At 44.2% G+C, this 21,983-nt stretch overlaps 1 protein-coding gene across 5 annotated transcripts in view; it reads right to left on the bottom strand.

Moving 5' to 3' along the window:
- SIPA1L1 (signal induced proliferation associated 1 like 1) overlaps positions 1-21,983 on the bottom strand; it is a 454,573-nt gene that overhangs the window by 399,182 nt on the left and 33,408 nt on the right. For all 5 annotated transcript variants that reach the window (XM_059722914.1, XM_059722916.1, XM_059722917.1 and 2 more), the window contains exon 2: positions 19,404-19,509. The gene's annotated coding sequence lies outside the window, so the exon portion shown is untranslated. The remainder of the gene's footprint in view (positions 1-19,403; positions 19,510-21,983) is intronic.

The following is a 21,983-nucleotide window of genomic DNA, read 5'->3' as shown; positions in this document are numbered from 1 at the left end:
TTACTTAATTCCTTACAATGTATTCCCTAATGACCCTCATGCTGAGATTCAAAAAGGCATTTTTACTATGTTCAATTCAAAGATCCCATAGTTCCAAAGTTTACTCTAATTTTCACATTCAGTTTCTCTCAGCAGGCAAGAAACAGATATAAAGATATCTCTTGGAACCATACAGTAGAAACTCCAGTTACAAAAAGTTATTTTCTAGTAATTTAGCAACCTGTTTGTTGACACATTCGGCTACTTGTATTAACTAACGGTCATTTGAGCAGTTAATATCTCCCATGGGTACAGCTTCCAGCAACTACCTTCCATAGAAGAAAGGAGACTGCCAACACTTTGCATGATCAATAAAACACAATGTACAACCTCCTCAGGTTGGCATCATGGACTATTAATAGGAATTCCTGAATGTCATGACCCAAAGGTCTGATTTTTTTTGTGTGTGCTTCGGCACTAAGAATTATCCCCGTGGGTTTACTGCTTCGTTGCACGGAGGAGTTCTGCTGTGCAGAGAACCCGCGTGCAAAGGAGTGTTCCCGCCACTTTGCAGCGATCTTTGCAGGGTGCATTTCCTTTGCAGCACAGAAATGCACGGTGCAAAGAGTTCCCGCTCGTCGTATGCAAATTCATGCCCCACAATTGGCTAGTTCTAAATTATTCACACGTGGCGGCTAGCCATTGGCCTGCTAGCCGTATAAGAGGCTTGAGCAGTTTCTGCCCAAGCCGAAGAGGACTTCACATCCATCTTGTGGGGACTCTGGGTGTGCGCGGCAGGGTAATAGAAACCCCGTGTGTCGCTCAGAGGGGTTTGGCGGCCTGATCCACCGCCCACCTCTTCCCGTCTTCGAACGGAGCCTACTATAAGACGTAACGACGAGTTTTATGCGCGCTTGTCCTGGACATCTGGAGTTTGTCTGCATGGAGCCTTGCAAGCTCCACGTGATTGTTCGTGTTCTGTCTGCGTGGAGCCTTACAACCTCCACGTGTGTTCGTGTTTTCTGTTGTAACTGCAACTCAAGCAAGTTCTCAGCCTACACCACGACCATCTCAGTGTAAGTAAAATAATCTTAAAATCAACCGTTACGTGTCTGTGCCTAATTCTAGCTCGGCGCCCACCCTCTCCGACCCGGCCTGCCCGAGCTGCTGGCCACAGCCCGCGTGCAGAGCGACGAAAGCGACCCAGGGTCAGACCCGGCGCGCACACTGAACATTCTTTAAAGCAATGGTTATCTGCCTTTTTTCATTTGCAGACCCCTAAAAAATTTCAAATGGAGCTGCAGACCCCTTTGAAGTATACATGTGGGTAGTCACATACTTTGATTGATCATAGTCATCTTTCATGGACCACTTAGACACAGTCTGCAGACCTGCAGGGGTCCGCAGATCACAGGTTGAAAACCACTGCTTTAGATTATCTAATATCAATATTGTGACACTACTAAACCTGGAGGAAATGAGGATGCACTTTGTCTAGGAAATACACTGTTAAAATTCTTGCTGTTTTGATAGCAAACCTTTTTTATGTGCTTAAAATGCATCCACCTAAACCGTGCTATGCAGTTCTGACTTAGGAGAAGGAGCTCCACATTTCTTCATAGACTATCAGCTAACAAGAATATTGATCTGCACACAAAACCTTTAATTTAGAATTAAGGTTCCTCTAGTATATTTACTTACAGTGCAAACAATAAAAAGACGTTCCTAAATTAAGGAGCCTTAATCTGCGCCCCCTCCCCCACAACATCCCTTCCCTCTCCCCTCCCCTTCCACCACAACAGACTTACCAGCTGATTGCAGCTCTCCATGCTGCCAGGCTGTGCTCCTTACCACCTACGTGCTGTGCTGCAGCTGCATGCATACACAGGGCATTTATCTGCCACATTAGGCACAAAATGCCAATTTCCGATACAGACAATTTTCTTTATAGCAGCCCTAATCTGATAGCAGACCGATGCATCACTGCACCTATACAAAAAATTGCTAGGTCACAATTGTGATTCAGTTGTCTGACTGAGGAACTGAACAGATAGAGTGGCTTACAAAAATAGACATAATCTTACATAAAAAGCATTTTCCTAGCTGCTTGCAGATTACGATAAATATGAGGAGGTGCAAGAGTATTAACTGAGGGGTGGCCACTAATCAGGGAAGAGAACTGGCTATCAGTTTCCAACTGTTGATTTATCTATTAGAAAATAATTTATGTTCTGCAAAACATGTTTTGTTACACATTCCTCTGACTAAACATATAAACAGCAACGTAAAAAGAAATAGTTTCAACTAAGTATTCAGAAATCAACTATTTGCATATCATTGACTTTAAAAATGCTTAATTTTAAAAACACCCAACCTTAAGAAATGCCTTTGTTACAGGAATCCAAAAAAAGCAAAAGAAAAAATATTTCATGAAAACTAAATAAAAAGGGACAGAGGACGTTTCATAGTTGGTAGGTTTGGAAGGAACATGAGCAGATCATCAAGTCCGACCCTCTGCCATGGCAGGAAAGAGTACTGCGGTCAAACGACCCCAGCAAGGTGTTCATCCAGCCTCCTCTTAAAGACCACCAGGGTAGGAGCCAGCACTACTTCTCCTGGAAGTTGGTTCCAGGTCCTAGTCGCCCTGACTGAAGTAGCGCCTCCTGATATCTAGCTTGAATCTACCCTCTGCCAGTTTGTGATTGTTATTTCTAGTCACTCCTGGTAGTGCTTGGGGGAACAGGGACTCCCCCAATGCCTGCTGGTCCCCCCTGACTAGTTTGTAAACAGCCACTAGATCCCCCCTCAGCCTTCTCTTGTGGAGGCTGAACAGGTTCAGGTTCCTTAGCCTCTCCTCATAGGGCCTGCCCTGCTGACCCCTGATCATGCGGTTGGCCCTCCTCTGGACCCTCTCCATGATGTCCACATCCCTCCTGAAGTGCGGCGCCCAGAACTGGACACAGTACTCCAACTGCAGCCTGACCAGTGTCGCATAGAGGGGGAGGATCACCTCCTTGGACCTGCTTGAGATGCATCTGTGTATGCATGATAAGGTGCGATTGGCCTTCCTGACCACATCCCCATGCTGTTGGCCCATGTTCATTTTGGCATCAATAATGACTCCAAGATCCTTTTCTGTCTCTGCACTGACGAGAAGGGAGTTCCCCAGCCTGTAGGTATGCTGCTGGTTCTTCCCCCCCCAGGTGCAGTACCTTGCACTTGTCAGTGTTGAAACCCATCCTGTTCTCATCTGCCCACCCCTGTAACCTGTCTAGGTCTGATTGCAGCCTATTCCTCCCTTCTAGCATGCCCACTTCCCCCTACATCTTAGTGTCGTCTGTGAATTTGAACAGGGTGCTTTTTACCCCCTCATCCAAGTCGCTGATGAAGATGTTGAACAGTGCAGGCACAAGGACTGAGCCCTGTAGAACCCCACTGCCCACATCCCTCCAGGTCGAATAAGGCCCGTCCACCACCACTCTCTAGGTGCAGCCATCCAGCCAGTTAGTGACCCATTTGACTGTCTAGGTGTTGATACCACAGTCCACTAGTTTTTTAATGAGAATGGGGTGAGAGACAGTGTTGAAAGCCTTCCTAAAGTCCAGAAAGACTACGTCCATTTCTACACCTGCATCTAAGGATTTTGTGACCTGGTCATAGAAGGCCACCAGGTTGGTCTGACAGGACCTGCCTCTAATGAACCCATGTTGGTTGCCCCTAAGCATAATCTCCCCTGCTGGCCCCTCGTGGACATGCACTAGGATAATTCTCTCAAAAAGCTTACGCAGAACCGAGGTAAGACTAATTGGCCTACAGTTTCCTGGGTCCTCCTTCCTCGCTTTTTTGAAAATGGGAACCAAACTGGCACTTTTCCATAAGCATTTAAACATTTTCTTTAGCTTGAAAGGATATTTTTCCTTGGGAATCTTCAGAACATTCATCTTTCTGGAAAAAGGAAATGTTACAAAGCTAAAGATAAAACAATAATTTACACAGAAGAAAAATCAGCACTCTCTACCTCTTCTCACTCCCATCTAGATGGGTAGAAAAAAGGCTTTGCACAGTGACACCCAAAGTTCAAACATGGGCTCATTTCAGAAACAAGCTTCCCCCTCAAAAAAAAAAAAAAAACCTATGGGTTAAGAGATCTGCATTAAGCATTACCTGCCACCAACTAGGTCCCAGATGTTTAAACAGAATTTGCAAGTATCCCACAGGATCTCAAGATATAAGAAAGTATATTTTTAACAAAACTAGAACTCAAGCCATATATACTTGTAAAAGAGACACAGAGAGTATACTTGCAACCACAAATTAAAACTAAAAGTTCTCAAATTTACCAGGGGTGTTCATCATACCAAGCAGGCCTCTAAAAAAAGTCCTCCAAAGAAGATAGGACAGGCCAGAGGCATTTACAGCTAGTTCACCTTAAGAGTGCATCTTGGCTACTTAAAAATTGCTGAACACTTATCACCTACACACAAAAGCCTAGATGCTAGGAAGAAAAAAAACAAAATTCCTGAATGCAGTTTATAATTAAAATATTGTTTTATGCAAGAAGTACTTGAATTGGAGCATGGTATACTCCAATATTAAATCCTTAAGAGTAGTACAAAAATTAAAGGAGTGAAAACAATTGCCTACCTATTAGGGCTGTGCAAAGCTTCAGTTGCCAATTCGATTTGGAGATTTGGCCTGATTCAGCAGCCAAATCGCTGAATCCAAATCGAATTGGGAGACCCATTAAAAGGTCCAAATTGAATACAAAGCCTCTGAATCGATTTGGAAAGGATTCGGAGAGATTCGGAGATTCAGATCGGCAGAAGAGAGGCAGACACAGCTGGGCGGCAGGTCCTCCGGCTGTGCCTGCCTCTCCCCAGTTGGGGGAAGCCGCGGGAGAAGCCGCCATGGCTGTCCGGCCCCATCCCCTGCCTGGCCCCAGCCTCCCGTCACTTTAAAAAAAAAAGCCCCACACTCACTGGCTGCAGCAGCAGGGATCAGGGACTCTGAGGGCTTGTGGCAGAGCCCCTTTGTGCAGCATAGGTCAGTAGGAGACAGCAGGGGTCACCTCCCACCTCATCTGGCACCCAGATGACAGCTGCCCCATGGCATGGGTGCAACGCAACTCGGCAGGGCACTGTGCGTTGTCTGGGAGCTGTGGATGCCAGATGGAAGGGAGCAATCGCCCCTGCCCCCACTGGGGCTCTGCCACAAGCCCTCAGGGGCCTTGATCCCCACCACTGCTGCAGACAGTGAGTGCATACCATTTTTCTTTTTTAATTGCCAGGAGGCTGGGGCTGAGCGGAGCAGCCACTGGGGGTGGGGCTGGGCAGGGGGTCTATGTCACATGGTCCCAGAGCCCCCACAGCCTCTGCTACCGCCATTAAGTGCAGGGGGGGGTGTTGGGGTTTTTTTTGTTTTGTTTTTTAAGTGCCCGGAGGCGGGGGCCAGGCTGGGGATGGGGATGGGTAGGGCAGCCATGGGGGCTGCTTCCTCAGCTCCCCCTGCCCAGGAAGAGGCAGGCACAGCTGGAGAAGCAGCCTCACGGCTGTGCCTGCCTCTCCCCAGCGGATCCGAATCAGTGCCAAATCTCCTATTCTAATCCGGCCAAATCGAACGGGGACAGCGATTCAAACCACCAGATTGAATCTCGGTCCTCCGAATTGGCTGAATCCGAATCAAATGCTTCCCTGTTCGCACAGGCTTACTACCTACCTTAAGCTAATTCCAATGAAAAGATGCACACAGTTTGTTCTTTTATCAATAAATGACCATTCTACAATTATAGGTGGGGGGGTTTTAAAGAGAAAACATGTATTTTACAAAGTTCACTCCAAATCTCAGAAAAGGGTACGTTTAAGTTTGTTTATCAATCCATCTCTTTTTCCAGCCTTTAACAAAATATGATTATAAAAGCATAGTATCTCTCAGCTTTATAGAAGTGTTGTAATAAGGTTTTGTGAAAATTAGAAGCCCTTATCAAAAGAAAAATTAAAAAATAAAGTCCTTAAAATAGGTATAAAAAAAAGTAAAGCTACCACTTGTCACAACCCAAAGTTGTGGTTTTTGTTTGTGTGCGCGCTTCGGCACCGCTAAATTATTTTCCCGCCAACTGTCGCTTTCTTTGCACGGTAGAGTTCTCTGCTGCGAGAGAGAACTCTGGTGCAACGGGGGATTTCCCGCCAAATTACAGCTACTTTGCACGGTGCATTTCTTTTGCATACTGGTGATACACGCTGCAAAGGAGTTCCTGCCATTTGTATTCGGATTCGCGCCACATTATTGGCCAGTTCCAAATGTAGGCACACGTGGCGGCTAGCTATTGGTGTGCTAGCCATACAAAAGCTTGGGTAGTTTCCGCCCAAGTTGGAGAGAGAGGAAAACTGGAGGACTCCACAAACACCAGGAGAGAGAGAGAGAGAGACTGTGAAGATCTCCAAGCGCTGCGGACGCTCGTGGACCCAACGCGCCTCTCCTAAGCAGGCAATAGAGGCGATAGAACCGAACCTACGGACCTTTCGCTTCTAGCCTCTCCCCGTCGCCGATCGCAATCCCAGACGTATCCCTTTCCTGTAAACTTCGGACACGCGGAGCCTAAGTAACTCCAGGGAACTCTTCGAACCCCGAACCGGACCCGCGGAGCCTAAACAACTCCGTGGGAGCAATCGAATTTGTCATGTTCCTCTAGCGAGGATCTAAGCAGGAGCTGTGCCTGGAAACCTGTCCAGCCTACACCAATACCATCTTCGGGTGTAAGTAAACAACTTTTTCAATCAAGCATTACGCCTCCGTAACTAATTCTAGCTCGCGCGTACCAAACCGCCCCGCGGTTTTCTCCAACCCTGCGTGCCCGGGCTGCCGGCCACAGCCCGTGTGCGCAAAGACAGGCCCGGCTCGCCCCCAGCCCGCACACCACTAAAAATTATTATAATGGGTCAACCTAACTACAGGTCTACATGTAACATCCAGTTATTAATCTGCTATGTTGAGGGGTGGAGGGGAATTTTCAGTTCTCCCAGGTCAATTAAAGAAAGTTCTGTTCTGAAAATTAATCTCAAATATGGCACCTGTGGACTGAATGCTGGTCTCTCAAATGACTTCCTGGTATACATAATCAAATTTGACAGCTCCAGGCTCATCCTATGAAACCTGAAAAGGTTAAGTTGAAACAATTGATGAATCCAAAACAGGACAGCTCAAACAAAATAATATGCAGACAAATATCTGTCTTTGCTTAAAAATACAGAAATTGTTACATTAGGCAAAAGTAAAAGTTCAACTCTACTGATTTCAGTTTCAGTTCTGTGAACCAGAACAGAATACTATGCAAGTAATGGGATATGCTATGCTAATTGCAGCAAAGACTTAATTTTGCCAACAAAGCAACCAAACCAGACACGCATGTAAGGGGAAAATAAGTTGAAGAAAGCAATGTTTTCTGACAATTTTCTACAAAGATACACATTTTAAATGTATGCATTTTACCAGTTTCTTAATTCAGCCTTAGAAGTGTTCAGATTTAGTCAATTCATGATGGTTCTATGAGCTGGTATGTTTTTTCTAGAACCTGCTCATTTGGCAGGTATTTACTTGTGGCAATAAATGTTAAAATGAGAACTCAAGGCTATAGACAGTCAGTCTGCAACAATTACTCTGAAAGAAGTATGAATTTATTTCAAGGAAGTTAATCTAGTCTAATGGAGAACAAAAAATATTAATACCTGAACAAACCATGTAGGAAATCATGAAGACTTACTTATTTTGACAACAAGTGGTAGGAGTTCAGTTGTGAACAGAGCTGGAAGGAATACCACTACTTAACATTTTCCATTCTTTAAATTTCTGTTTTAAAATGCACATGTTAGACAGCAAAAGATGCAGTTTTTGGGGGGAGCAAGCTACACAGGTGAACACAAAAAAGAGTTCTCTCTGAACAGCTGATGGGGACAAATGCCCTTGCTTCTTCCCTGATTTTATTCTCAGTAACTAGTAAGAGTTGAGGATTTTCTCTCGTTTAGGACACCTATACACATGCACAGTGAGGCTGCTCCAACATGCTATAATTACAGCACATTGAAGATTCAATTAATAGTCTGCCAGAGCGTGATAATTACCGTGCTCCAGCAGACTCTGGCATCATGTGCATCAGCATCCCCATGCTGAAAAATGGCAGCGGGGGTGCTTTAACTAAAGCTCATCTAACAAGCTTTAGTTAAAGCGCACCCGCCTCCATTTTTCAGCATTGGGACGCTGATACATGTGACGCTCCAGGCTCCTTTAATCAGACCAGCTCTCGGAGCCACTCTAATTAAAGCACGCACACACACCTTCACCCCCACTCATGGAGCTGGTACTTGCTACCAGCCTGATGATTCACAGAACTTACTTTGTTTCTTATGCTCATGCAATTACATTTAAAAAAAATACACTTAGTAAACAAAATTATAAGCTTTTATCTCAAAAATATCATACAGATTCACTGTTCTTGCAATTAAATTTTCAAAAGTGAAATTAATTTACACAAAACATTACCATGCATGAAAATACTAATTACATTAGGATCACCATGTACATTTTCTGTAGTGTCCTAGAATTAAACAAACAGCACTTGAGATACTATCTGAAACCATTTATTTACACACTATTCAAATAGGCGTTATATTTATCTAAAACCTACACGCCCAGTCAATATAGAAGATCTTTAAAATGTACTCCAGAAGCCTTTTGAGAAAAACAAATAAATGGAAGCAATACAGAATCATTCTGAATACCTCCACCCCATTATTTGAAAAGAACACACCACCTATACGATACATTTGAAACTGAGAACATTAAAAATTTCACATTATGATTCTGTTCTTGGAAAACATATTAATCTTCAGTCTAGTATAATGTGACCTGAAAGCCAATTAACTATAAATTGGCATGCCTAATAAAGAATATATTAATGGTATAAAGTGCACATGCTAAGTTAGGTTTAACTGTATACAGATATTTTATCCAATAGAATCAAATGTTCAAACAAAATGTTAAGCAGAACTGTTTGTTCCTTCACTAAATCAACTTTAAAATTACACAGTGAGCATGAGAAACTATTTACATTTACAAAAACACCACCTTCCCAGTTGCAACTGCAAAATCAGGGACTGTCCAGAAACTCTGACTTGCAACAAGTAGGGAAGGTACTAAACCTAATAATGGGTGTCTCAAATATTGCCAGTTTTACTGTTTGGAAGCTTATGCTTGAGCCAAAATAATGCAACAAGTTAAAACACATTCACAGACTGAAACACATTCACAAGTTCTCATATCGTTGCCAAAGCTATACAAGGGCCAAGACGCACCTAGTGTAATCTATTATTCAACTTGTTACTATTGTAGTCAAAGCGAAACCATATCATTTCTCAACAAAAACAATTTTAAATTTCAGAACCCTCAGGAGCAAAAATGGCATCTTGAACAGACTTTTTTAACTAGACATCAGGCTCCAGCCCAGGATTTATCAAGTACTGTTTCCTGCATACTAGTTTGGTTATTATCATATGCTGTTACATACAGCACACACCTTTAAACAAAATAGCTGCTTGAAATTGTAGTGCACATCATACACAAGAAATACACTAAGAACAGTTTCTGCAGTTACCAGGCAAAATAAAAATCTGCAATCAACTCCAAAAGCAGAACAATGAGCAAGCTTGGCTCCCTAGCTACTGCTACTCAGTTACTTACTACAAGGACAGATTTTTCTTTGTTCTGCCTTTCAAAAACAAGGTGCTATTTTATTCCAGGGTATGGTGTATGGTACTTATAAGAATGTATGGTACTTATAAGACAGTCCTAGGAACCTCTTTGTCCATTAACTCACCTTCATAAATAAAATATTTTTAACATTTCCTTACTTAAAAAAAAAAAAAGCATGTATATCCATGTCATGTTATACCACGGGGATAGATGGCTATACCCTGTACAGGAGGGATCGTGTAGAGAAAAGGGGCGGGGGTGTAGCTCTCTATGTTAAGGAAAGCTACGCGTCCCTGCAAGCCGATATTGGTGACCAGGGTGGACAGCTGGAGACCCTCTGGGTTAAAATCCGTGGGGAACACGGCACAGGGGACACAATGGTGGGAGTCTATTACAGACCTCCCACCCAAAGTCCTGAGCTAGACCAGGAGTTTGCCCAGGAACTGGCTGAGGCAGCTTGCTCCAGGACCATGGTTGTCATGGGTGACTTCAATTACCCAGACATCTCGTGGGAGGATCGCTCAGCAAAATCTGAGCGGTCGCAGAGCTTCCTCTCATGCGTGGATGACCTCTACCTGACTCAAGAAGTCTATGGGCCAACGAGAGGCAAAGCGCTGCTCGACCTGGTGCTGGCTACTGGGGAGGACCTAGTCGGCGACCTAGTAATCGATGGGAAGCTGGGTGACAGTGACCACGAGCTGATCACCTTCACCATCCGCCGAAAAGCTGGCAAGTCAGTCAGCAACACGCAAGTCCTTGACTTCAGAAAAGCCAACTTTGACAAGCTCAGGAGGCTTGTCAGTGAGGCCCTAAGGGACTGTGACCACAGGGAGAGGGGAGTTCAAGAAGAGTGTTTGCTCCTCAAGGGAGCGATCCTCAATGCACAAACTAAGTCTATTCCATCTCGGAGGAAAGGCAGCAAGAGGGCACAGCAGCCCCCCTGGCTCTCCAGGGACCTAACAGACCTCCTGAGGCTAAAAAGAAAGGCCTACAAAGGATGGAGGATGGGAGTCACCTCCAAGGAGGATTATTCTGCACTGGTCCGGTCCTGTAGGGAGCAGACCAGGAAAGCCAAGGCTGCAACTGAACTCCACCTAGCTTTGAGCATCAAGGACAATAAAAAGTCCTTTTTCAGATATGTGGGGAGCCGGAGGAAAAGCAGGGGCAACGTTGGACCCCTGCTGAACCAGATGGGGCAACTGACAACTGACGCCCAGGAAAAAGCCAACCTATTAAATAGGTACTTTGTGTCGGTCTTTCATCAGCCCCATGGGACGCCCGTGCCCGCTACAGGGCCGGGAAGTCCGGGTGACGGTGATCCCCTGCCCTCCATTAATGCTGACTTCGTGAAGGAACATCTTGAGAAGCTGGATACCTTCAAGTCAGCCGGCCCTGACAATCTTCACCCCAGGGTACTCAAGGAGCTGGCGAGCATCATAGCCCAGCCTCTAGCGCGGATCTTTGAAAACTCTTGGCGCTCCGGTGTAGTGCCCGAAGACTGGAAGAAGGCCAATGTGGTGCCTATCTTCAAGAAAGGGAGGAAAGTGGATCCGGCTAACTATAGGCCCATCAGCCTGACTTCTATCCCAGGGAAGATCTTAGAAAAGTTTATTAAGGAGGCCATCCTTAATGGACTGGCCGACGCCAACATCTTAAGGGATAGCCAGCACGGGTTTGTTGCGGGTAGGTCTTGCTTGACCAATCTCATTTCCTTCTACGACCAGGTGACCTATCACCTGGACAAGGGAGATGAGATTGATGTCATATATCTTGACTTCAAAAAAGCCTTCGATCTGGTGTCCCATGATCGTCTCTTGGAGAAACTGGCCAATTGTCGCCTTGGGTCCCCCACGATCCACTGGCTGGAAAATTGGCTCCGGGGTCGGACCCAGAGGGTAGTAATTGATGGAAGTCACTCATCGTGGTGTCCTGTGACCAGTGGGGTCCCCCAGGGCTCTGTCCTTGGACCCATACTGTTCAACATTTTCATTAATGATGTGGACAAGGGAGTCAGAAGCAGACTGGCCAAGTTCGCCGATGACACCAAACTTTGGGGCAAAGCATCCACACCAGAAGACAGGTGGGTGATCCAGGCTGACCTGGACAGGCTCAGCAAGTGGGCGGATGAGAATCTGATGGTGTTCAACGCCGATAAATGCAAGGTTCTCCACCTTGGGAAAAAAAACCCGCAGCATCCTTATAGGCTCAGCAGTGCTATGTTGGTTAGCACTATGGAAGAAAGAGACTTGGGGGTCATCATTGACCACAAGATGAACATGAGCCTGCAATGCGATGCTGCGGCTAGTAAAGCGACCAAAACGCTGGCTTGCATCAATAGATACTTCTCAAGCAAATCCCGGGACGTCATTCTCCCCCTGTACTCGGCCTTAGTGAGGCCACAGCTGGAGTACTGCGTTCAGTTTTGGGCTCCACAATTCAAAAGGATGTGGAGAAGCTTGAGAGAGTCCAGAGAAGAGCCACGCGCATGATCAGAGGTCAGGGAAGCAGACCCTACGATGACAGGCTGAGAGCCCTGGGGCTCTTTAGCCTGGAAAAGCGCAGGCTCAGGGGTGATCTGATGGCCACCTACAAGTTTATCGGGGTGACCACCAGTATCTAGGGGAACGTTTGTTCACCAGAGCGCCCCAAGGGATGACGAGGATGAACGGTCACAAACTACTACAAGATCGTTTCAGGCTGGACATAAGGAAGAATTTCTTTACTGTCCGAGCCCCCAAGGTCTGGAACAGCCTGCTGCCGGAGGTTGTTCAAGCGCCTTCATTGAACACCTTCAAGATGAAACTGGATGCTTATCTTGCTGGGATCCTATGACCCCAGCTGACGTCCTGCCCTTTGGGCGGGGGGCTGGACTCGATGATCTTCCGAGGTCCCTTCCAGCCCTAATGTCTATGAAATCTATGTTAAGGCATCTTTCTTGAACAGTACCATACATTCCGGTTCAACTATTTTTTCAAGAGTCATCTGTGGGACGAATGAATTAGAATCTGAAACAACTAACTAGAAATTGCAGATTAATGACACAAAAATCAAAAGGAAACCCTGCCTTGTGAAAAAAATACCTGAAGCTGATTCTGTTTCTACTAGTGGATCTAACGGATTAACTGTAATATAACATGTATACTACAGTATAATTTGAAATACTTCAAAATGGAACATTTTTTTATTTTTTTTTTAACAGTGGCATGGATAACTACAGAGCCTTTAAAACAATCTCCTCCCCTTATACCAATTTTGCTACTGTTTGAAACTTTTTATGCAAGTCTTATAATCACCCCTTGTTTGTAAATCATATAATTCAAGATTATGCAACTGCATAGTGAGATTGCCCCTAGACCTTTTATGTTGGAAGCATTAAAGCATTTACACAGTTATCTTGCCAAGGATAATACATATATAACTTGACCTCAATTCAACCAAGACTTGAATTCAACTTGCTGGGACTAGATCAGACAGATTTAAAACACTGTATTAATCCTAAACAACAAAGATGGTCAAAAAAACCTAAACTGTTTGAAACCTTTCATGCACACAGCTCTCTCTGTCCACTGCTTCCCAGTGATCTTTCACAGTCAAAGTACAGGCTAAGGAGAAGGGAGAATGTAAATGTCAAACTGCAATCCCATATCACTGATGGGTGATGGGATTACTTGCTAGGGGCTATAATAGGAAGTGAAAGGAGCTGAATTGGAAAGGAGTATGATGTCTGTCCTCTCTAGATTACCGCTTCAATTCAGAATCACAGAAGTGGCAGCTGAAAGTTATATAAGGAGTGTCTTGCTAAAGATGCTAAAATTAATAATAAAAGTTTTTTTAAAAAGGATCAGAAGAAGGAAGCCAATGAGAGAATTACCAGGACCCTTCAATGACCAAGTTGTAAAAGACACACTCAAGGTTGATAAGACCATAGCAGAAAAGCTAAATGAATTCTTTCTATTGGTTTTTAATACAGAACATATTAGGCTAATTCCCAAACCAGATCAATTCTTCCTAGCAGATGGGTCTCAAGATTTAGATTACACTGAAGTGACAACAGAAGTTTTAGAGCAAAAAACAATAAATTAAACATTAATAAAGTTTCCAGGACCACATGGCAATCACCTGAGAGTTCTGAAGGAACTTAAATATGCAATTGCAGAACTGTAGGTAGTATTATACAACCTATTGTTACAACTGACCAGTTGCCAACATAACACCCATCTTCAAAATGTTACAGAGGTGATCCTGAGCTCTACAGACAGGTGAGTCTCACTTGCATCCCTGACAGGTAGAATCATTAATAACGAATAAAACAGTCACATGGACAAATATGACATGCCGTGGAAGAGTCAGCCTGATTTAAGTAAAGGGAAACCCTGCCTCTCTAATCTGCTGGAGTTCTTTGTGGGTGTTAAAACATGTGGACAAAGGAGATCCAGTTGACATCATACATTTCAATAAGAACCTTCACCATAGGCTTAAAAATAGTTGTTAAACAATTAGAGGGAAGATTCTTTAGTGGATTGAGAGCAGTTAAAGGATAGGAAGCGAAGGGCAGGGTTAAGTAAGCATTTTTCAGGATGGAGGGAGGTCATAAGTAGGGTCCTGCCAGATCTGTGTTGGGCTCAGTTTGTCCAACATTTTCATCAGCGACCTAGAAATAGGAATGCGTAGTGAAATCTCCAAGTCTGCAGATGATACTAAATTATTCTGGGTAATCAAATCCCAAACTGACACAGAAGAGTTGCAGAAAGATCTCAAAAAACTAACTGAATGGGATAAAAATATGGCAGATGAACTTCAAAGGCAACAAGCACAAGATAATGCACATGCAGAAAAATAAATCTTAACCTCACATACCCGATGCTAGGTTCAGGCCAGTTCCTGGGCAAGTACTTTACCCACAGGTCACTTCCTGGATGAGTGCTGTACTCACTAGGCTATTGCATAAAAAGTAAGCAGCACCATTTAAGCAGCCAGGTAAGCAGCCAGAACTATCACCTCTTCCTTCTCCTGTATTTTTAAATGAGAGCAACCATAGCCATTGCACTGTCAACATGTCAATAGGCTGTCAACATGATCTGAGTACACTTACCAGATCAAGGAGCTTTGACATAAGAAAACCTAGTTAGTCAATCCATAGTTTCATAGTACCTAGGGTCAGGAAGGACCTGGACAGATCATCTAGCCTGACCCCCTGCCACAGGCAGGAATGAATGCTGGGTTCACAAGACCCCAAACAGGTGATCATCCAACCTCCTCTTGAATTTGCCCAAGGTAGAGGCAAGGACCACTTCCCTGGGAAGTTGGTTCCAGATTTTGGCCACCCTAACTGTAAAATATTGCCTCCTGATCTCTAACCTAAACCTATTCTCCATCAGCTTACTACCATTGTTCCTTGTCACCCCAGGTGGTGCTGGGGAGAAAAGGGCTCTGCCTATTTGCTGTTGATCTCCCCTGATGAGCTTGTAGGCAGCCACCAGGTCCCCCCTCAGCCTCCTCTTGCTGAGGCTGAACAGGTTCAGGTCCCTCAATCTCTCCTCATAGGGCCTGTCCTGCTGCCCCCTCACCAAGCAGATGGCCCTCCTCTGAACCCTCTCCAGGCTGGCCACATCCCTTTTGAAGTGCGGCGCCCAGTACTGGACACAGTACTCCAACTGCAGCCTGACCAAAGTCACATAGAGGGGAAGTATCACCTATCTGGACCAGCCTGAGATGCATCTGTGGATGCATGACAAGGTATGGCTGGCCTTGCTGGCTGCGGTCTGGCATTGGCGGCTCATGTTCATCTTGGAGTCAATAATGACTCCAAGATCCTTTTCCGCCTCTGTGCTTTCAAGAAGGGAACTCCCCAGCCTGTATGTATGCTGTGGATTCCTTCTCCCAAGGTGCAGCACCCTGCATTTATCTACATTGAACCCCATCCTATTCTCATCTGCCCACTTTTGTAGTCTGTCTAAATCTATTCGCAGCCTCTCTCTCCCTTCAATTGTGTCAACCTTGCCCCACATCTTAGTGTCATCAGCAAACTTGGACAGGGTGCTTTCCACCCCCTTGTCCAAGTCGCTGATGAAGATGTTAAACAGTGCGGGCCCAAGGACCAAGCCCTGGGGTACCCCACTGCTCACATCTTGCCACGTTGAGTACAACCCATCCACCACTACTCTCTGGGTGCGCCCCATCAGCCAATTTTTTACCCATCCAACTGTGTAGGCATCAATCCCACAGTTGCTTAATTTATTGATAAGGATGGGGTGAGAGACAGTGTCAAAGGCCTTCTTAAAGTCTAGAAAAACTATGTCCACGGTGACACCATCGTCCAAGGATTTAGTTACTTGGTCATAAAAGGCAATCGGGTCGGTCAGGCAAGACCTGCCTTTGGTGAACCCATGCTGATTGCCCCTGAGCATGATCTTCCCTGCAGGCCCCCCACAGATGCGCTCCTTGATGATTCTCTCCAAGATCTTCCCGAGCACCGAGGTGAGGCTTACAGGCCTATAGTTACTTGTGTCCTCCTTCCTCCCTTTCTTGAAAGTTGGGACCACATTAGCCAGTTTCCAATCCCCCGGCACCTGGCGAGATGACCACGAATGCTCATACAGCCGGGACAAGGGCTCCACGATGACCCCTGCCAGCTCCCTCAACACCCTTGGGTGGAGGGCATCTGAACCTGCAGATTTAAAAATGTCTAGCCCTTCCAGAAGATTCCTAACTACATCTGCACTGACTGAAGGCCTGACAGAGCTATCCCCAAGATTGTCCCTACCTCTGGTAGGTGGGATATCCCAGTCCCTGTTCAAGAAAACAGAGGCAAAGAAACTGTTAAAAATATCAGCTTTCTTGTCTGGCATGGCCACCAGATTACCGTTTGTGTCTTGCAGGGGCCCTACATTGCCTGGTGCCCTCTTCTTGCTCCCAATGTACTTGAAAAAGGACTTTTTGTTGTCCTTAATCCTGGACGCTTAAGCCTGAGTTCCATCTCTGCCTTGGCCTTCCTAATAGCCCTCCTACACTCCTGGATCGAGGAGGAGTACTCCTCCTTGGCGATAGATCCTCCCTTCCACTGGTGGTACGCCCCCCTGAATGCCCTTGCTGAGCCAAGGGGGTTTCTGAGCACTCTTATCCCTCTTGCTTCTCTCAGGGACTGTTATCCTTTGGGCCTGGAGGATCGCCCCTAAAGGTATGACCATCCCTCGTGGACTCCCATCTCCTCTACCTTCTGGACCCTCAGTGCCTCCCCCACTAGTCTCCTAAAATCATTGAAGTTGGCCCTTTTGAAGTCAAGGGCTTTAGCCTTGGTTAAGCCCTTGACGCTTTCTGTACAAAATGAGTAAACTGAGTAGCATGGCGTTTAAAGGTGGCACACCTTTATGCAGGTACCATAACAGAACTTTGGATGCCTAAAGAACTTTGGTGGCAAAAACCAAGGTATCCACAGTTCGTTTGGCACGAGAGAGCGAGAGAGCATGAAGGTGCGAGACATTTTGCGCGCTGCATTCCTGGACTTAAAATGCCAATGTGCTTTTTGGATCTTACCCTAGAATCTGTATTTGAACTAAATCAGTATGTTTAATTCAGTTCTAGCATGTTTTGATCCATCTTTAAAACCAACAAACTGTGCTACAACACAAATAGAGAAAAATAAAATTTACTGCATAACTCTGGTTTTACAACAGACACAGGCCCCTACTGAATTTCATGTGTAGTGTTTTTCAATCATTCTTGCCTTTCAAGATTTTTTTTGTGTCCTGAGTTTTCTGAGGGGGAGGGGTGCTGTTTTATTTTGTTTTGTTTTTTACAGGTCAAGCATATGTTTAGGAACATCATTACAATCTGGATAGGTTTCAGTAGCATAATGAAACTAAACCATGTTTCATAACCAATCCCCTACTGTGTATCTACAGGGTACCCAAAAACACTGACAAATGTAATGGTACAATGATGTAAGTGAAATAATGCAAAGCCATTTCCACAATTGACTGTATTTTTATTTTTACAAAGGTAACAAAACAAAACTTACAACCTGGCCTTATAACCCTCAAAAATACAGACATTCAACGATAAATTTTAAAAGGGATAAATGACATCTAGTCAAATTAAACAGTTTTTTAAATTAAGAAGCAAGTATTCCATCATCAGAAGAGCACACATCACACTTAAAGGATTAAATAGAACGTGTAGGAAACTTTAGGGAAGCCCAACTAAACTCCATATTTCTTTCTGTTATTACAGCAGTGAGGACTGTCTGGGTGAAGCATGCATTCTGTAAAAGAATCAGCATAAGACACATGGTCAGCTCTGGCACACATCCAAGAAGCCAATCTAGTAGCAGCTGCTTTCACAGGGGACAAGTGCCCCATCTCCAACCCAAGAGGAAAGTACAACAGTATCCATTCAGTACATTAGAAGAGCATCAATAGACAAAGGAGGCTAATGTAGGAAAAATATAGCACATTCCTTATAAAAATATATTTAAAATAATAGCTGACAAAAATAACATCCTGATAAAAATATCCAATTATTAGTTTCCTTGCAGTCACATTTTGGGAGTGTGTTAGAAAAATACATGCCTATGACAAAGCCATTACACAGGCAGTCTTACCATTAGTCTAAAGTGCTTTCCTTTTGGAAAGGGGAGACAAAAATCTACCTGTATAAATCCAAACTACTTTCTCTCTTCTCCATTATCCAGTACATAAATCTTGCATTTTTTAAAAGACTAAATCAAATCAACCTTAGTAGGCAGCACTATCATATGCATTCAGAAACACTGAACACTGCAGGGATTACATTTTATTTTGTAAAGAAAAAAGAACAGGCTTCAGGATCTCAAGTCACTGAATGGTGGCAAGTTTGCTATAAATAATAACTTCTGTCATATCTATTGCCATGACTATTTTAAGTTATTTAATTCTATTTTAAAAAGAAAGTTATTCTGCTGTTCATTCCTTGAACAACTTAGAACCATAAGAACAAGCCAGTCAGAAATAACTACAATGAATCACCCACAACTATGGCCATGGAAACAAATTCAAAATCATTAGGAACTTAACAGAGAACATAAGCACTGCTCAACTACACACAGCAACATGGGCCTTCAAACGCAGTGGAAGGTTCTGTTCTTGATTCTACTTCACTTCAGCTTCTTTGCAATTTTTTCAAGCAAAATATTTTAATACCTGACAATAAAAAAACCCTTTCCAACTCATATAGAACTGAGTCGGAGGGTATTCTAGAGCAGCTCAATCTGAACCTCCCTGGAGCTTTTACTACTTAGAGCAGTGCTCAAAATACTATGACTCATATAGTAAAGCAATGAAAAGGGACATTTTCTGCTTCGACTAGGTTTTAGAACTCGCACTGTATTTTACTTCAGATCCGCTGTTCTCAAATTAAAGATACCAAAAGGTGTATCGTTTCCCTTCAAAATTAAAGTGTACATTTAATCTTTATATTTCTGTACTACAGAGAGTGTCTCATTTTTGCCATGTTTCTACTGTCTAGATTTAGCACAAAACCATAGCAACATCTCAGCCAATACCCAGTAGCTGAAGATCTTTCAGTTCAGTTACACATGTAGCATTTAGAACTTCCTCTGCCTATTAACAGCACGCCAGAAAGCTACATATTTAGTCATCAGGTCTGTATTAAGTTTTATGTATTAAAAATAAATGTTGAATTCTCACTCTGTTCATCAGTTCTTCTAGTTAATTCTGGGTTCATTTGAATCTTGAGGTTTCCATTCCTTCTGCCAGAATCAATGCTAAATCAATTTCAATGAAGGAGTTTCATCTGTGGGAAAGAAAAGAAAAGAAAAGAAAAAGATTTTATACTGTAGCAATAATTTAACTCTACAGGTTACTACAGAACAGGGAAGGTAGGCAACCACCTGCATGTGCCAGAGTATGGCAAGCAAAGGCAATTCGTTTGGCACTCGCGCCTCAGGGAAAGGACTGAGGCTGTGCTACCACAACAAGGATTGGGCCCTTTGTGGCTCCCCACCCTCTGCCCCGGCATGCCAACATCTAACAAGTTGAGATTGTGGGCGTTTTGGCACTCTGCCCAAATATTTTGCCAACCCCTGCTATAGAGCAACCTAATCAACTGAGTAAGTCCACATTTAACTTGAGCCTACTTCTGCAACCAACCCTTCCTTTAATGTTCTGTTTTGTAGGAAAGAATCAAAGAAATTCAAAACCTTGTTTAATTCTTCTAAATATACACATACATACATAAAAATCTACCACACACTGAAAACACTTAGAAGGTCCACTACCTTGCAGTCTAAACCAGAGCTGAGCAAAACTGTCAGGCATGAATTACTTCCAAACCCACCAGAACAATGATATTAGGAGAATGAACTCTGATAGCTGCAAGTTACACATGTGAAAGAATCAAATAACTCTGAACTACTGGACTCTCCCAGAGAAATGTGTACCTTAAGGTCACAGCTGACGGCTCCAGATGCATCCTGTTCAACTAACAAAAATAACTAAACTTCCTTACACATTCCACCTCCCTTTGCTGTTTCTAAGGAGCCCATCCCCATAATATCTGAATACTGGTACACTAGTTTTACTGTTAGGTCACAGGTGCTGACCTTATTACAGAAATCTCATCAGATACACTTTAAAATGGATACTTAGAGGTAACTAGTAGGGCTGTGCAAAATCTGAGCAGCTGTTCCGTTTCAGAGGTGTTTTGGGCCGTTTTGGTGCCCGAAACACCAAATCTGAATTGAAACAGAAGGCTCAGAAACATTTTGGAAGTGTTTTGGAGAATTTCGGACTTTTGGAGCCGGGCTTGCAGGGAAACAAAAACTAAGAGGGAGGGGGAAGACAGTGGGGAGGACTACTCCAATATTGACATCTAGCTCCCGGTTCAATTCCCCAGCATTTCCCAGGGGGCGCAGGCCCCCAGATCTGCATTTGGGATTTCAGCAGACTGCTGCTGCAGGCTAGGGCCAGTGGCAGCCACTCAGCGCACCCTGAACTGAGTGCCGGGAAGACTGCGGTGCAGCTGCTGGCCTCAGCCTGTGGCAGCAGCCTGCTGAAACCCAGAGCACAGATCCGGAGCCCACACCCCTAGGAAAAGCTGGGGAACTGATCACAGAGCTCAGAAATTGAACCAGGAGCTCCAGCTGACAGGTGGAGCCTCCCCAGCTCCCAGACAGCGCACAGCACCCTGCTGGGGACTGCAGGGCTGTTCTGGACTCTTCCCGGGGAGGCGCGGGCCCCCGGATCTGCGTGCAGGATGACAGCATGCTGCCAGCAAATGATACTAGTTTTGCTTTGAACAGTTTGAGGTGCAGTTTCACAAACAACCCTATACCTATCTCCTTGAAACTTGGCAGGATCCATGCCATCAGAAGGGGCTACCGATCCCAGCAATTTTCATCTGAATTAGGCATGAAATGCCAAAGTTATAGGCATTTTAGTGATTCCCCATTATAGCCTATGGCTGAAACACCGTCAAAACTCCTAAACTGATTTGGCCAAATAGAAACAGGACAGTGATCCGAAACACCAAAATAAATCACTGGCCCTCTGAAATGCCAAATCCAAAATGAAACACAGCCATTTGCACAGCCTTTGTGACCAGTTTAAGATAAAACCCACTGTTTTTGTTAAAGTTTGCATAACCACTACATACCCTGGTCCTAAAAAAAGCACAAAAAAGTGTCCAAGTTAAAGTCACGCTCCATCACTTCACTTGCTCACAAAAAGAGCCAAAAGGAAAAGGAGACATAGACCAAGGCGCAATTAGGGACAAGACCAGTAACTAGGGTTCACTAGCAAGTCAGCCAGATGAGAAACTGTAATCGTCATATGAAAAATGCTGAGATTTTCCATAATCCACAAAACATTAAAAACCATTGAAACACATTTAATTGTGACCATCTGTACTACCCAATACATTTTTACCATTGCTACCATGAGAAGGAAAACTATTTTATATATGTTGTTTTATAATGGGAGCATATGCTAATACTGCCTACCTATTCTATAACCTTCTTCATCAGATCTCAAACCTCTTTATAAAAAACTGTTTGGCATCCAGCTGTAGCAGGGGAAATACAGATTGGAGATTAGGAGGAACTTTCTGACTATGAGGGTGGTCAAGCATTGGAACAAGCTAGCTAGAGAAACCGTGGAATGCCCATCCTTGAAAGTTTTCAACAGCAGGTGACTCATGATCCTGCAGGAATTTCTGAGGAAATTCAGAAACTACCAGAAAAATCCAAAACCAGGTCACAGGTGTCCAAA

This window comes from Alligator mississippiensis, chromosome 2 (genome assembly GCF_030867095.1).
Source record: "Alligator mississippiensis isolate rAllMis1 chromosome 2, rAllMis1, whole genome shotgun sequence".
In the NCBI taxonomy this organism is placed as follows: Eukaryota; Metazoa; Chordata; order Crocodylia; family Alligatoridae; genus Alligator; species Alligator mississippiensis.
The sequence above is the reverse complement of the archived record's forward strand: the minus strand, read 5'-3'. Positions and strand labels throughout refer to the sequence as shown.